Genomic DNA, 14,907 nt, shown 5'->3' with positions numbered 1-14,907 from the left:
AACCAGCAGAAGAACTAGGTTGCAACGCGAGTTGCTCGAGGAGTGAGAGCCCTGATAACCCTGGCGGTGGCCATCTTGGAGAAGACTAGCACGCAGCCAGGCGTTGCGGCTGTAACGTGGCGGAACATTTCAATGGCGACAGTATGCCCCCCCAATACGGGCAAAGCCTGGCTTGCCAGAATGAGCCCGAAAAAACGACTTCACCAGGCGTGGAGCGTGTACATCAGAGCTGGCCTCCCAAGAATCTTCAGAGGAAGGATAGCCCTTCCAGGACAACAGAAATTCCAATCTCCCTCGGCGATAACGAGAGTCTTTGATCTTCTCAACCTCATATACCTCCTCCTCCGAACGTTCCGCTCCAGGGGGGCGAACCAGTGAGGAGGCGGGTACCTTGTCCTGAGCCAAACGTAGCAAAGAAGAATGGAACACCGGATGAACCCTTCTTAAACTCTCCGGCAACTTGAGGCAAAAGGACACCGGATTAATCCGGGAGATCACGGTATAGGGACTCACGAATCTGGGAGATAATTTGGTCAGGTGGACCCATCTGGGTAAGTACTTGGTTGACAACCAAACCCGTTAACCCACTTCGATCGAAGGTCCATCAGTGCGTTTCCGATTGGCATACCGCTTGTAGTGACTGCGAGCCTGAGTCAAAGCTTTCTTGGCCGTGCGATGAGCTGCCATTATCTGTTGTAGCCAATCATTGATGGTAGGGCAGGCTGTATCGGATGCTGAGACAGGTAAGATGGTCCTAGGATGGAGCTTGAACGTACAAAAGAAAGGACTTAGACCCGTGGCAGAGTGCGTAGCATTATTATAGGCAAACTCAGCTGTGGGGAGTAATTCGTACCAGTTGTCCTGGGTATAGTTGATGTAGCAACGAAGATATTGTTCGAGGGACCCGTTCAATCTCTCCGTCTGTCCATTTGTCTGTGGATGGAAACCTGAGGACAATGCCCTTTCAATACCCAGTCTCTGACACAAGGCGGTCCAAAACTTGGAGGTGAACTGACTACCCCGATCAGAGATGATTTTCAAGGGTAATCCGTGCAAGCGAAATATCTCACGCACTAACACTTCGGCCATCTGAGAGGCTGATGGTAATCCTGGGAAGGGAGAGAAATGAGCCAATTTGGTAAACAAGTCCACCGTAACCATGATACAAGTGTGTCCCCGTGAAGCCGAAAGGTCTACAATGAAGTCTGTGGAGATCTGTTCCCAGGGGGTCTTGGGCAAAGGAATTTCTTCCAAAAGGCCGATGGGCTTTAGGTTTCGATTCTTACAGTGGGCACACTGGATGCATTCTTGAATGTATTTCTTAATGTCAGAGGACATGTTGGGCCAAAAGAACGACCTCCGAACCAGTTCCTCTGTGGTCTTCCTACCCCTATGTCCTGCGGTTAAATGATCGTGACACCAATGGGGTCATTACAACCCAGGCGGTAAGTACACCAACTTTACCACCATGGTGTAAACTATGTTTACACCATGGTGGATGGCGGATTTACCGCCCCATTCCAAGGTGAGTGGGGCGGTAAATCCCCATTTCCCATTTACCCTTCCCCATTCCCATTTTTGTCCCATAGGGCATAATGGGAGTGGGGAAGGCGCTAATTACGGCACCGTAAATTACGGTGCCGTAATTAGCACCAAGGCGGTTTAGCGCCATGGATTTTAACGCCTGCTAAAAGCAGCCATTAAAATTGGAATCAGGCGTTAAGGGTTAACGACAGCATTAACCCTTAACGCCTGAGTTGTAATGAGGCCCCAAGACAGGACCTTGTGCTGTAAATCGAGTTGAGGTACAAACAGTTTTTTGTTGACAAAACATAACCCATCTTTCATTTCCATCTGATAGCGGGGTGAAGAAAAATCAGGTAGGGAAACTCGGGCTGTGGCCGACTTGACTTGCGAGAGGAATGATGCGGCGGAGGCAATAAACACCTGTTGATGAAACAGACTTTCCTTGTTGAGAATGGAAGGATCAGTGGCAGGATAGCGACGGGATAGGGCATCGGCGATGATATTCTGACTGCCTGGAATGTACGTTATCTCAAAGTCATATTGGGCAAAGAAGTACCCCCATCTTGCCTGGCGAGAATTGGCGCATTCCATGTTCTGCAAAGCCTTGAGATTTTTATGATCCGTCCTGATGAGAAATGGATTACCCCCACCCTGCAGTAGATGTCTCCACTCTTCACATGCAAGCTTGATAGCCAACAACTCCCTCTCAATAACTGAGTAATTCCTTTGGCTAACGGTGAGAGTTTTAGAGAGATATGCAATGGGGTGTTCTTCTCCTTTGCTCTCCTGCAGGAGCACAGCTCCCACTGCAGAAGCTGAGGCGTCCGCTTCTAAAATAAACCTTTTGGTTTGGTCGGGCTGGATGAGAACAGGAGCCAAACAAAAACTTCTCTGTAATCTTTGGAAAGCCTCTTCCGCCTTCACGGTCCAGGAGAAGGGTTGGTTCTCTTTCTTAAGAAGAGAAGTTAAAGGAACCACAGTAGAAGAGAAGTTTCGGATGAATTTCCGGTAATAGTTGGTAAATCCCAGGAATCTCTGAACCTCCTTTATGTTAGTGGGAGACGGCCAATCCATAATGGCTGAAACTTTCTTGGGATCCATACTGATGCCATCTTGGGATAGAATAAACCCCAAATAAGGGATCAAAGAGGTCTGAAACTCACATTAACTGGGTTTCACGAGTAGTTGTTTTTTCTGCAGTCGATCAAGTACCTCGTGAAGATGAATTGAATGATCTTGTAGTGATTTGGAGAAGACCAAGATGTCATCTAAATAGATGATCACTGAGTGAAACAGCAAATCCGAGAAAGTATGATCCATAAATCTCTGAAACACAGTGGGGGCATTCACCAACCCAAAAGGCATTACCTTGTACTCATAGAGACCGTAGGGTGTCCTGAATGTGGTCTTCCACTCATCCCCTGACTTGATGCGCAGGAGATGGTACGCATTACGCAGATCAAGTTTTGATAATATGGTAGCCCCTCTTACTGCTTCCAGGATGTCAGATATAAGTGGCATGGGATACCGGTCCCGAATTGTCACTTTGTTGAGACCCCGGTAATCTATGCAGGGCCGAAGTTCTGTGGAATCCCTCTTGGCTATAAAAAACAAAGAGGCCCCCGCAGGAGATTTTGAGGGTTGAATCAGGCCGTTCTTTAGATTGGCGTCCAAGTATTCCCGAAGTACTATCTTCTCTCTGGCAGAAAGGGAAAACATTCTGCCAAATGGTACTAAAGCTTCGGGGATGAGATCTATGGCACAGTTCTCAGGGCGGTGAGGAGGCAGATCGTGTTCCGTCTTTTACAGGAAGACTTGGTGATACCTTTGGAATTGAGGTGGAATCAAATGAATCGTCCGGAATTGCAAATCCGCTGACTGCACCGCTGCTGTCTGGTAATGAAAGGATTCCAGACAGAATTGATGGCAATGCATGGAAAGGAAGCTAAGAGAGTTCTTAGTCCAGTCAATCGTAGGGTTGTGAAGACGCAACCAAGGTATGCCCAAAATAATGGGGAAGTGAGCAGCCCTGATGATCTTAAAGGAGATATTCTCCTTATGATGTTGAATGGTAACCTGGAGGGCTTCTGTGGAGTGAATAATCGGACCGGAGCATAGTGGAGTACCATCAATCAACCCCTTCCACCTTCATGTTTTCTTTGTTGGGTAAACGACTGATGCCCATTCTTTCAGCCCACATCGTGTCCACAAAATTCCCCGCAGCCCCACAATCAATCAGGGCCATGGTTTCCACAAATCGCTCTCTCCAGGACAGCTGTAGGGTAAGCACCATCAGGCATGTGTCTTCTGTCTGACTGGAGGGTGTTATCGAGAGAGATACGTAGAGACTTTCTGAGACTCCTCGAACCATGGTCCCTTCTAGGTTCAAGGTGGTCTGTTTCCTTAACGCCTAGGTGGGACATCAGGACAATTCCGCAGGAGATGTGTAGACGCTCCGCAGTACATGCAGAGACCAGCTTCTCTGCGTCTCTTCCACTCCTCTGGAGTTAGCGGAGACCTCATGGAACCTATCTGCATGGGTTCCTCCTTAACGTAGGTTCCGGAAGAAGGTGTCGGAGTCTGAGATGGGTTTGAGAGACCTAAACCTCTTCCCTTCTTCTTCTCTTGTCTGTGTTCATTAATGCGGTGTTCGATCTGCAGAGTTACAGATACAAGTTCTGAGAAAGAGACCGGGCGGGGAATCCGGGCCAATTCATCCTTCAGTTCCTCTTTAAGCCCCCTGCGGAAGAGAGTGAATTTGGCTTGTTCAGACCAGGTGGATTCTAAGGCCAATCGTTTGAATCTGGTAATGTAGGTCAAGAGGTCTATCTGACCTTGATGTACTTCTAACATCTCTTCGTAAGCCGTGTATCTTGTTTCTGGCCTTTCAAAGGTTTGCTTAAGTTGAGTGAGAAAGGCATCCCAATCTCGTAAGACTGGATCATCTGTAGTAACTAGAGGGTTGGCCCATGCCAGTGCATTACCTGTAAGGTTGGAAATTACATAGCCCACCTTGCTAAGACCTGTAGCAAAGGTGTTGGGACGGAAGGCAAAGTGCACATTGCAGGCTTCAATAAATTCCTTAAGAGCCTTCGGCGTACCATTGAATTTCCCTGAAGCCAATGGAAGGGTAGGCAGGTCGGAGTTGCATGGCTCCCTATTAGCCACCAATTGACGGAGTAAATTGTTCTCAATCTTTAAATTCTGCACTTCCTGGTTCAGGTTCCGAGCTTCTACATTCAGTGATTGGACTGCAGCAACCAATTCCTGGATTTGCTCGGGGGTCGCCATACTGATGTGTGTTGGGCGTTGCAAGCTGTCACAAATCTCCGGTTTATCTGTAATATCAAGGTCACTTCCCAAATCCATATCTTCCCCCTCCTCCTCACCTGAAGAAAGGACCTTCGTTGTCTTTTACTTTCTTTCCTTGCCGTAGGTCCTCTTTTTTATTAGATATGGTCTACCGCAAAACGACACCACAATGGGTTCCGAAGAGTACCGGAAACCAGTGGCCCGGATCTGCGATAACCGGAGGGGAAAAAGCCAAGTAGGCAAAAAAACCCGAGACTCCTTGATGTCAGAGGATGGGGTCCCGATAAACTTCAGCGGAAGAGTTTGGTCTTTGAGGATCCGCGGGAACCGGGCAGTAGGTGCGAACTTCACCCGAAATGGAATCAGAGTTGTCTGCAGGCGAGGTGGACCAGTGAAAGAGAAGGAATGAGGTCCAAGCATCCAGGGAGAGAACTAAGGTAAGTGACGAGGGGGGGAGGAAGGCAGAATGGCAGGAGAAAGCCGGAATCCGTAACAATACGGAAAGAGAGAGCCAGAGAGAAACGAGACGGGAGCCAAAGAAAGAAGGACGGTCCGTCAGAGAGGGACAGAGGAGAGAAACAGAAGGAACGAACGGAGCAGGCAAGGGCCCATGGCAGGACAGGGGGGCTCAGCAGAGCCAAGAGAGAGCACTAGCGTATTAACCAGCAGAAAAACTAGGTTGCAACGCGAGTTGCTCGAGGAGTGAGAGCCCTGATAACCCTGGCGGCGGCCATCTTGGAGAAGACTAGCACGCAGCCAGGCATTGCGGCTGTAACGTGGCGGAACATTTCAATGGCGGCCGAGCCTCCATTGAAACCAATGCTTCGTGAAAAAGGGGCGCATGACAGATAGTGTGCAGAGGATGGGAGTTCCCCCACTTGGGAACTGCGTTGTTCTATTACAATAGTCTAGCCAGGATTTAATCAAGGCTGTGCTATCCAGAGTTAAATAAGGACATATTTATCTCAACAAGCTATTGATGTAGGTGAAAGATGAGTGCAGCTGATCAACATGTTTGATGAAAGACAACTGGGAGTCATAATAGAGTCCCAGTGTTTTTACATAGGGTGCAACTATAATAGGACAGCCTGCGATCGAGCAAGAGTCATAATTCCTTAACCTGTGTCCAGATCTGACAATAAGAACTTCAGTCTTATTGTCGTTTAACACCAATGAATTAGCCACCATCCAGGATGGCACCAGAGAGTAGATTTAATTAATTGCTGGTGGGTCACGGTCATAGTCACCCAACAGCTCTAATAGAATTTGCGTGTCATCATTGTAATTCATATAGGTGTTGCAAGCGCTATGCAGAAGATCAAAAAGGGGTTTGGTGTATACATTGAAAAGGGATGGGGATAAATATGATCACTGAGGAACACTGCAATTAGGTTTGACGGGAAATGCCTTGGAATCACCCAGAGTGACTTTCACCGACCGAGGCCCCAAAAAGGACTTGATCCACCTTGCTGCACTCTCCGAGCATCTTGCAACCTTGACCACTCTCCTCAATAAAATGAATTATCGACTTGGTCGAAAGCTGCCGAAAGGTCTAACAACATCAGCAAGGGAGTATGGCTCTTACCCATCATGTTGGCCGTATTGAATTTCAGATTGAGTAACTCATGTTTCATGTTTTGAGTGCAAGCCTGACAGACGGCCCCCAAGAGATTGTGAGCCTCAATGAAATACTGTAGTTGCACATAGACTGCCCCTTTCTGGTAGCGGTGCGAGGCAAATCTATCCAGAATCTTCTTCCAAAAAGGAATGTTTGTTATGGGCCTATAATTTCTTGCGACTGCAAGGGCAAGATTATCCTTCTTGAGGAGGGGGGTGATCCATGCTTCCATCTTTGTAATCGAATGTAGGAGGAAACAATCCGTTATCTTAATCACTAACATTACTGTGTTGTCTTCTGTGAAAAGTTTTGCCTTCTAACATGCCGGTGGTTTAGCCCATTATCTGATCTTTCTTTTTTTATAGGTCATTTCAGCCGATGGGGTTCTAGATTGAAGAAGGTGGAACAGACATTGCAGGACTCAGGCAAGCATAATTTATGGTGTTCTCATTTGAGACAAACAACGTTTTTTGCACAATTCAAAGGTTTTTCTGCACATAAATAAATAACAATTCCACAAGTCTGTGTTTTGGGTGTATTTAGAGCTTTGAAATACAAAAGGTAATCCCAGGTGAAATATTTTAAGATCACATAAATGAGTATGCTGCTACTTATTGACTTCTCTTAATGATGAAAACAATGTAACTAGAATCATTCACGTTACAAAATACGCTTCTAAACATTTTGTTTTTGACAATTGTCATGTTGGGTTATGTGATTTGTGTACTTTCCAAGTACATTCTATAAAATGGGATTATGCTAGTTCATGATAAGAACGCAAATAAAAGTGGTAATGTGCAGAAATTGCATAGTGGGCACAAATCCTAGCTTCCCAAACCAAAGTGTGATGTTTGGCATCTTATTTAGTCTTGAATTGCCTAACCTGTCAAAATTGGCAGTCCTAAACCCTTCAAAATTGTAGCCCTTTAGAGTGATTTTGTTTTCAGGGTATGAGCTTTGAAAAATATGGTTTTACTGGATATAGCTGTTCTTCCTCTATAATAATATTGGGCATTGGTGTATTGCACACCAGAGTCACTTGCTTATTTGCTCTCTAATGATAACACTACTTGAAAACCATGTCCATCTTCTAATCTCAGTCTGTCCAGATAAAGGCACATTCATGGTAGCTTTTAATCTTAATCCACTATATGCTATGGTCTGTCTAGCTTTCTCCTTGCTTCCAATTTCTCTCCTGTATCCATACTTGAACACTTTTGCATTCCCTGAGGCAGCTAATCTCAGCCGTCTGTTTATTCGGGTCCACACCAATAACCATTTTCCAAGATGCCCCTTGACTCAACTTGAATTGTCTTCATAAGAGTTCATCAGGTGCCCGCAACCCATACGCTGGATCCAGTAGGAAACATATCTTTACAAGAAACAAAGCTGGGATATTCCAGTAAGAGTATGGCTCTAGAACAAGGGGTCATTAGATAAGAGGAGTAGCATGGGGAAATTATTAAGAGAAAAAGTAAAAAAGAGAACTTGGGTCCTCAATGATGGAGAATTCCCGGTATCAAAGAAAAGGAAAGTCTGTAGATTACTAGTCTGGGGCCCTCATTCTGAGAGCCGCAGATGTAGAGGGATATAAAAGAAAGACTTTCTATCCTGTACTCTACACCACGCCATTCTAGTGAAGGTCTTTGCAGGGGTTCCCGCTTAGGTGGGAACTTTCGAATGGATCGTGTCCTCCCAAGTATTCCTCATCTTTGATGTACTATGGTATCCTGGTTGCAGGGTGGAAACTTTTCACAGCAGAGTGTGGCGCGCGTCGACGCTGCTGACCATGTGTCCCCCGTTGGTCTTCGTCTATCTTGAGTATGACATTGGCATTGGTATAAATGACACGCACCACACCCGTTGCCTCAGTTCCGTTGCTTGAAATGGTTCACTCGCCACAGCCTGTTTTCTTTGCTGCGCAATTCAAGAAATTGTCGAAGCATATCTTCATCTACCCCAAAAATGAGATTCAAGAGATGTGCCAATTGCGGTTCCAAAATGTCTATATCTGATCCGCATCAGGTATATCTCTGGTGCTTGGGATTGGGCCACAAAGTTGATGACTGTGGCTTGTGCCAATCGATGACCATTAAAGCCTTAAAAGAGAGGAAGGGTAAACTCGCTTTAGGCAGGCCCTCACCTATATTGGCTTTGGTCACTTCATCGAAGACAAGATCGTCTTTCATCATCGCTCCAAATCTTCCTCTTCGGATTCCTCGCCCAAGTAAAAGGGCTTCTAAAACTGAATTGGAAAAATTCTGACTTCAAATGTTGGAAGTTTTTACGAAGCGGCAGCACCAACCCCTTCGAGGCTGAAAGCCTTCTTATGTGCCTAAGAGCCCGGACAGCAAGGCCCCTTCAAGCGCCACACAGAGTCTCGATGCCTTTTTGGGTGATGAATCCACTATGTGCCAACTAGAACTATCGAAGGTATCAAAGTCATTGAGCCCATCGACTTTGACATTGACAATGTCGAAGCCTTTGACGTCCTCTTCGAGCTCATTGAAGGTTTTCAAACCGCAGGCTAAACCGCAGGCTAAACAAATGTTTTTCAGGTCAATTAGCTCTACTTATGAGGAGGAGGAGGTTATCTCTGAAGAATCCAAGATGAGGGACCTGGTGGGCACTTTTAAAGATGTCAGTGGTCTTGACACTTCCCTAGATCAGTCATGTCCACAGTTGAGTATGAACAGGATGATTTGACTGATATTTTGTGTTAGGGGCCCACCTATGGACCCTATCATTCCTTTCCATATGGCAGCCAAAAATAGAGTCTTGGACAATTCGAGGAAGCCAGACTCCACTCCTACCGTGCATAATGATTTCACCCAAAAATATAGTCCCTCCTCCATGGATCCAGAGTTCCTTTCTAAACACCCTAGCCCAGAATGCCTAGTGGTACGGGCAGCCACTTCAGCTTCTAAAGGAGCAGCGTACCCTAAAATTCCACCAGACAGGGAGGATAAAAGGGTGGATAAAAGGGTGGACACCATGGGGAAGAGAGTCTTCTCTGCTAGGAGCATGGCGTTAAAGGCAGTCAACGTCACATCTGCCATAGCCAAGTTTACATACACCTTACGGGAGGTGGCTGCTATGGCAGCTCAGCATGTCTCAAAGGCTGAGAAGAGAGAAGGCTTTTTGAGCATCATTCAAGTTGAAAAGGACGCTATGTGTCAATCTTTGCAGTTGGGTTGGGACACAGCTGACTGTGTTAGTCGCTCTATGACTGCTGCTACAGTTCTTAGGCGCTTCGCATGGCTAAGACAATCTGGGTTTGCCCCTGATTTTCAGTCCAGACTTTTGGATATGCCGTTTATGGGGTTGCAGCTGTTTGGATCCAAGGCAGATGAGAGCCTTAAGAAATTGCAATGCTCTAATGCAGCTGCTAAATCTCTTAGCATGGCAATTAGACAACCTCTGCAGGGTCGGTCTACTCTATCTTCTTCTCAAGGATGGAGGAACCGTTCATTTTAGTTTTACTCCTTTGTTGGAAGAACAAGAGGTCAGTTTTCCCAAAGGGGGCAGAGGAGACAGCACGGCTCCCGGGCACGTACAGGCAGACATGCTGCTACACCTTCCGCCACTTTGCCATCCGCACCTTCTGCAGCTTCAAAACCGATTTAAAGACCTAAGCTGCATGACTGTGGTAGGGGGCAGATTAACCCAGCATCTGGAAGAGTGGCAAAGTATTACTTCCGATTCCTGAGCGGTACAAACAGTTGCCCACGGGTACTGCCTTCCTTTTCTGGAAAAGACTTCCGAACTGTCCCAAGGGTCCAGTCTTTGAAAGTACCAGATCTGCTCTTTTTACAGGAAGTTCTAACCCTGTTGAGGAAAGGTGCAATCGAACCGGTACCTGCAGCAGAAAGAAATCAAGGCTGGTAGCCTCTTTATTTTCAGATTCCAAAAAGGAGCAGCGGGTTGCGACCCATCTTGGACTTGAGATGCTTGAACAAGTTCCTCAGGAAGGAAAAGTTTAAGATGGTCACTCTCATGCAGATCCTCAAGGCCCTTCATTTCAAGGATTGGATGGTGTCATTGGATCTCCAGCATGCTTATTTGCATGTGCCTATCCATCACAAGCACAGGAGGTACCGGGGATTTGCCACTGGCAGCTCTCATTATCAGTTTGGAGTACTGCCTTTCGGGCTGACCTCCGCCTTGGGGGTCTTCACCAAACTGATGGCAGTAGTGGCAGCGGATCTAAGAAGAGGAGGGATTCACATCTATCCCCTACCTAGACAAATGGCTGATCAGTGCTTGTTCTCCCGAACAGGCTCTGGAACATCTAGACAGCACCTGCCACTCTCTCCACAAGCTGGACTTCTCCCTCAATTTCAAGAAGTCCCACATGACACCGTCCCAGAAGCTGCAATTCATTGGAGCCGTCCTGGACTCTTCCTCAGTGAAAGCTTTGCCACCCGAGGCAAGGGCTCTTCACATATCGTAGATGGTAAAACAATATCAGAGTGCCCCAAGTCTTCCTGCCTTTGATTTCCTGAGGTTGCTCTGTCTCATGGCATCCTGCATTTTTCTGGTGCCAGAGGCCCATGTGAGGATGTGATCACTTCAGTGGGCCCCCAGAACTCAGTGGTCGCAGTTCTCCGGCAGAATGACTGATCTGGTGCAGATCCAGAGAAAGGTTGCACAGGATCTGCTGTGATGGGCATGCAAGGAGAATGTGTTGAAAGGGGAAGGTTTTTGGCAACCAGGGCCATAGATTATGAATGCCTCTCTATCAGGTTGGGGGGGAGGCACACCAACGGTCTGACGATCAGCGGACACTGGTCTCTGTTTAAGTCCAAACTGCATATCAATCTTTTGGTGCTGAGGGCAATCAGACTAGCGCTGATGGCCTTTCTGCCCTCTGTACGGCGGATGAATCTTCTGATAATGACGGACAACACAGTGGCCAATCATTACCTGTGTAGAATGGCAATGCATCTCTCGTTCTAGACACTTCACAAGGGAATCTCTCGATCGGCAGTTCACCTGGCCGGAGAAGAAAACACAGCACCAGACGCACTAAGCAGAAAGAGCATATGTCCCCATGAGACCAGCTCAGGAAGTCCTTCAAGAGATCTTCGCCCTTTGGGGAACTCCTCAGATGGATCTATCCAAGTCCCTTTTCAGCAGGAAGTGCAACCTTTTCTGCTCCAGGAAATTTCCTCAAAGAGGAGCTTTAGCAGATGCGTTCGTGGTGGACTGGGAATTTTCACTTGTATGCATTTCCACCAGTTCCTGTCAATCCTCATGTTCTCAGGAGGTTGAAAAAGTTCGAGAAATCCATGACCTGATTGCTCCGGATTGGGCCAGGAGGACGTGGTACCCGGAACTTCTGGAAATGTCCATCTGCCCTTCAATTCGTCTTCCCCAAAGCGAAGATCTCCTCTCGCAAGAGAGAGTTTGCATTCTTCACACAGAAATCAGGACCCTCAACCTTCACGCCTGGTTTTTGAGAGGTTGAGGTACAAAGATTGGGACCTTCTGGAAGATGTCATGGAGGAGTTGCTTTCAGCTAGAAGGCCAGTGACAACATCTCTGTGCCACTGCCGTTGGAATACGTTTTGCAACTGATGCAGACATAAAGGAATTGGCCCATTTTCTTGCGACACACCATCAGTGTTGTCTTTTCTCCTAAATCTAACCCATCAGGGGCTAGAGTTTGCTACAGCAAAGGGCTATCTGGCTGCGTTGTCCATTTTCATGTGCTCGCTGGAATAAGGTTCCTATTTCAAGGTTCCTATTGTTAAATAGGAACCTTGAAATATTTTGAAAGGGTTGACTAATATCTTTCCCGCCGGTTCCTTTCATTGCTCCGGTCTGGGACCTCAACCTTGTGTTAAGCTTCCTGATGGGTGCTCCTTTTGAGTCATTGCATTCCTGTCCTCTTAAGATGCTTTCCTTGAAAACTGTGTTCTTGACAGCCATTATCTCTGCTCCCAGAGTTAGCAAGCTTCAAGCTTTGTTCTCCAAGCCACCGTTTACAGTCTTTTATAAAGAAAAAGTAATCTTGAGGGTTCGCCCCATGTTTTCCTGCAACAGTGGTATCAGAATTTCATTTGGAGCAAAACTTTGTTTTGCCTGCTTTCTATCCTCCTCCGCATCCAGCTAAGAAGGAGGAAAGACTCCACAGACTGGACCCTAGAAGAGCGTTACGTTTCTATATTAACAGGCTCTCTAAATTGAAACGGGATGACAGGCTTTTTATTGGCTATTCAGGCCATAGGTTGAGGCAAGCAGTTACAAAGCAAACACTGTCTCAATGGATAATCCTGTGTGTTTCTGATTGCTACAATCTGGCTGAGAAAGAAATTCCTGATGTCTTAAGAGCTCATCCGACTAAAGAAGTTGCCACCTCCTGAGCCCTTTAGAGGGAGGAGCCGCTGCAAGATATTTGCAATGCTGCCAACTGGGCTTTGGTGCATACCTTTACAAAGCATTATTGCTTGGCTTTTCTATCGGGCCAGGAAACCAGAATTGGAAAAGCTGTGTTACACAGTGTCAATCAGAAATAAACTCTTCTTTCCCACCTCCTACAAAGCACTGCTATGGGAGTCTATCAAAGACTAGGAATACGTGGGAAGACACAAAAATCTCATCGCCAATCCCATCCTACCATCACCATCTTGTGGTCAATGCTGGATTTGACTTTTATGGACTTCATCGATTCACAGTGCATCACCCTTTTTCAACTCTCATGCTGGTCTTCCTTTGCATCTTGTACTTATGGTGGCCCTGAATCATGCTGTTCCCATCTTCATCTTGTATCCTGGCTTGCAACATTATGTGTTACTACTGACTTCTGCATTTGTATTCGCTCTCCACTCTTGCATCTCCACTCTTTTTGACTGCTTACTCTCTGTTCTCTCCTCCTTTCCCTTCTCCCTTTTCCTATCTCCTCCCCTTACTTTCTTCTATGCACTTACTCTATCAGAATTGTCCCTGGACCTAATATGAAAGCAACCTCGTCTGTTTCCTCCACCCTCCCATTACTGTTTTTTTTCTCCAGCACTATCTGAAATGTCGTCAGGCGTAGTACGATAGTCGCTTGTTGTGTTCCTCCCCTCCCTTTCTGCACCCCTCTCCCTCACCTTTTGTTTTTCTCCAGCTATACCAGAAATGTCGTCAGGCCTAGTACGGTAGTCGCCTGTCTGTTTCCATTTCATTCCCACTCCCTTCCTTATCTATGTCTTAGCTCTTGCACTATCTGAAATGTCGTCAGGCCGAGTACGATAGTTAATTTCACATCCTTACTGTTTATGGCCTGTAAGAATGTCATTGTATTTTTTCTTGTTCCCTCCCTTGCCTTGAAGCGCTTTGAAATACATTGTGTATAGGTGCTATATAAATAAACTATCATATCATATCATATCATACCCCTATGTCAGGAGAGAGATTTTGTGGTTTACACCTTCCTCTCTGTTAATGCTCACGTCTTTCTCATCTTCAAGATTGCTGTGCTGGTGAGAGGAAAAATATGAACTGAGGCAACGGACGTGGTGTGTGCCATTTATACTGATGGCAACGTCATACTCGAGACGGATGGAGACCGTCGAGGCACACGAGGTTGGACGACGATGACGCATGGCGTCCTCTGCTGTGAAAAGATTCTGAGCTGCAAGCAGGGTATCTGAGTATATCAAAGATGAGGAATACGTGGGAGAAACATCCAGTAGAAAGAACATTACCAGGGTTAACTAATTTGTTCTTCCTTGTGGAAACTCTGAATGTGGCTGGATCATGACTTTCCATAAGGAGTTCCCGCATTGTGCAGAACTCCTCATCCCCAATGCTTGAAATGGAAAAAAATCTATTGGGGGAACCCTCACATCCTTGGATGGATGCGGCCATGGTAAGGAGGGGACGGGGCCCTGGGCTGGTCACGAATACAGTATCTCTGGCGATTTGCATAAAAACAAAAAGCATCATGGGAACATAACAATGTCCACAATTTTCAATTTGAAACATGTCTTATAGTGATCCCGTAAGAAACCCTTTTGAGCGAGTAGTGGAAGTTGGGCTCAGCAGTTTTGATTGGTCACACTAGTCACCCTAAGAAAAATATGTCTGTACATTGCAGTACATATAGACCAGTCTGGACAGCTACAAAAACATCATCCTTCAGGATGGGGAAGCGCCTGCCTCCGATAATTGAGACAGCTACAAAAAGGATGCAGGGCTTTGTTGAGTTTACTGAACGTGTCTGCTTGTTGAAACGTGCGTTGCTCATTCATGGGAACCAAAAGAGGCCCTGGAAATAATTCTCAAAGTGGATCACTATTGCACATCATCAGCAAGCCCAACCTTTTCCTATAGGAAAGTTTACAGATAAAATAGGGTACCACAAAAAAGGCCCAGGGTGCAGAGGCCTACCAAGAAATGTCCAGAGTTCCCTATAGGGCAGCACACCCCTGGTGATAACTCGGCTTCAGGACAGATCTCAG

This window comes from Ambystoma mexicanum, chromosome 1p (genome assembly GCF_040938575.1).
Source record: "Ambystoma mexicanum isolate Mex_15411 chromosome 1p, UKY_AmexF1_1, whole genome shotgun sequence".
Taxonomy (NCBI): Eukaryota; Metazoa; Chordata; class Amphibia; order Caudata; family Ambystomatidae; genus Ambystoma; species Ambystoma mexicanum.
The sequence above is the reverse complement of the archived record's forward strand: the minus strand, read 5'-3'. Positions refer to the sequence as shown.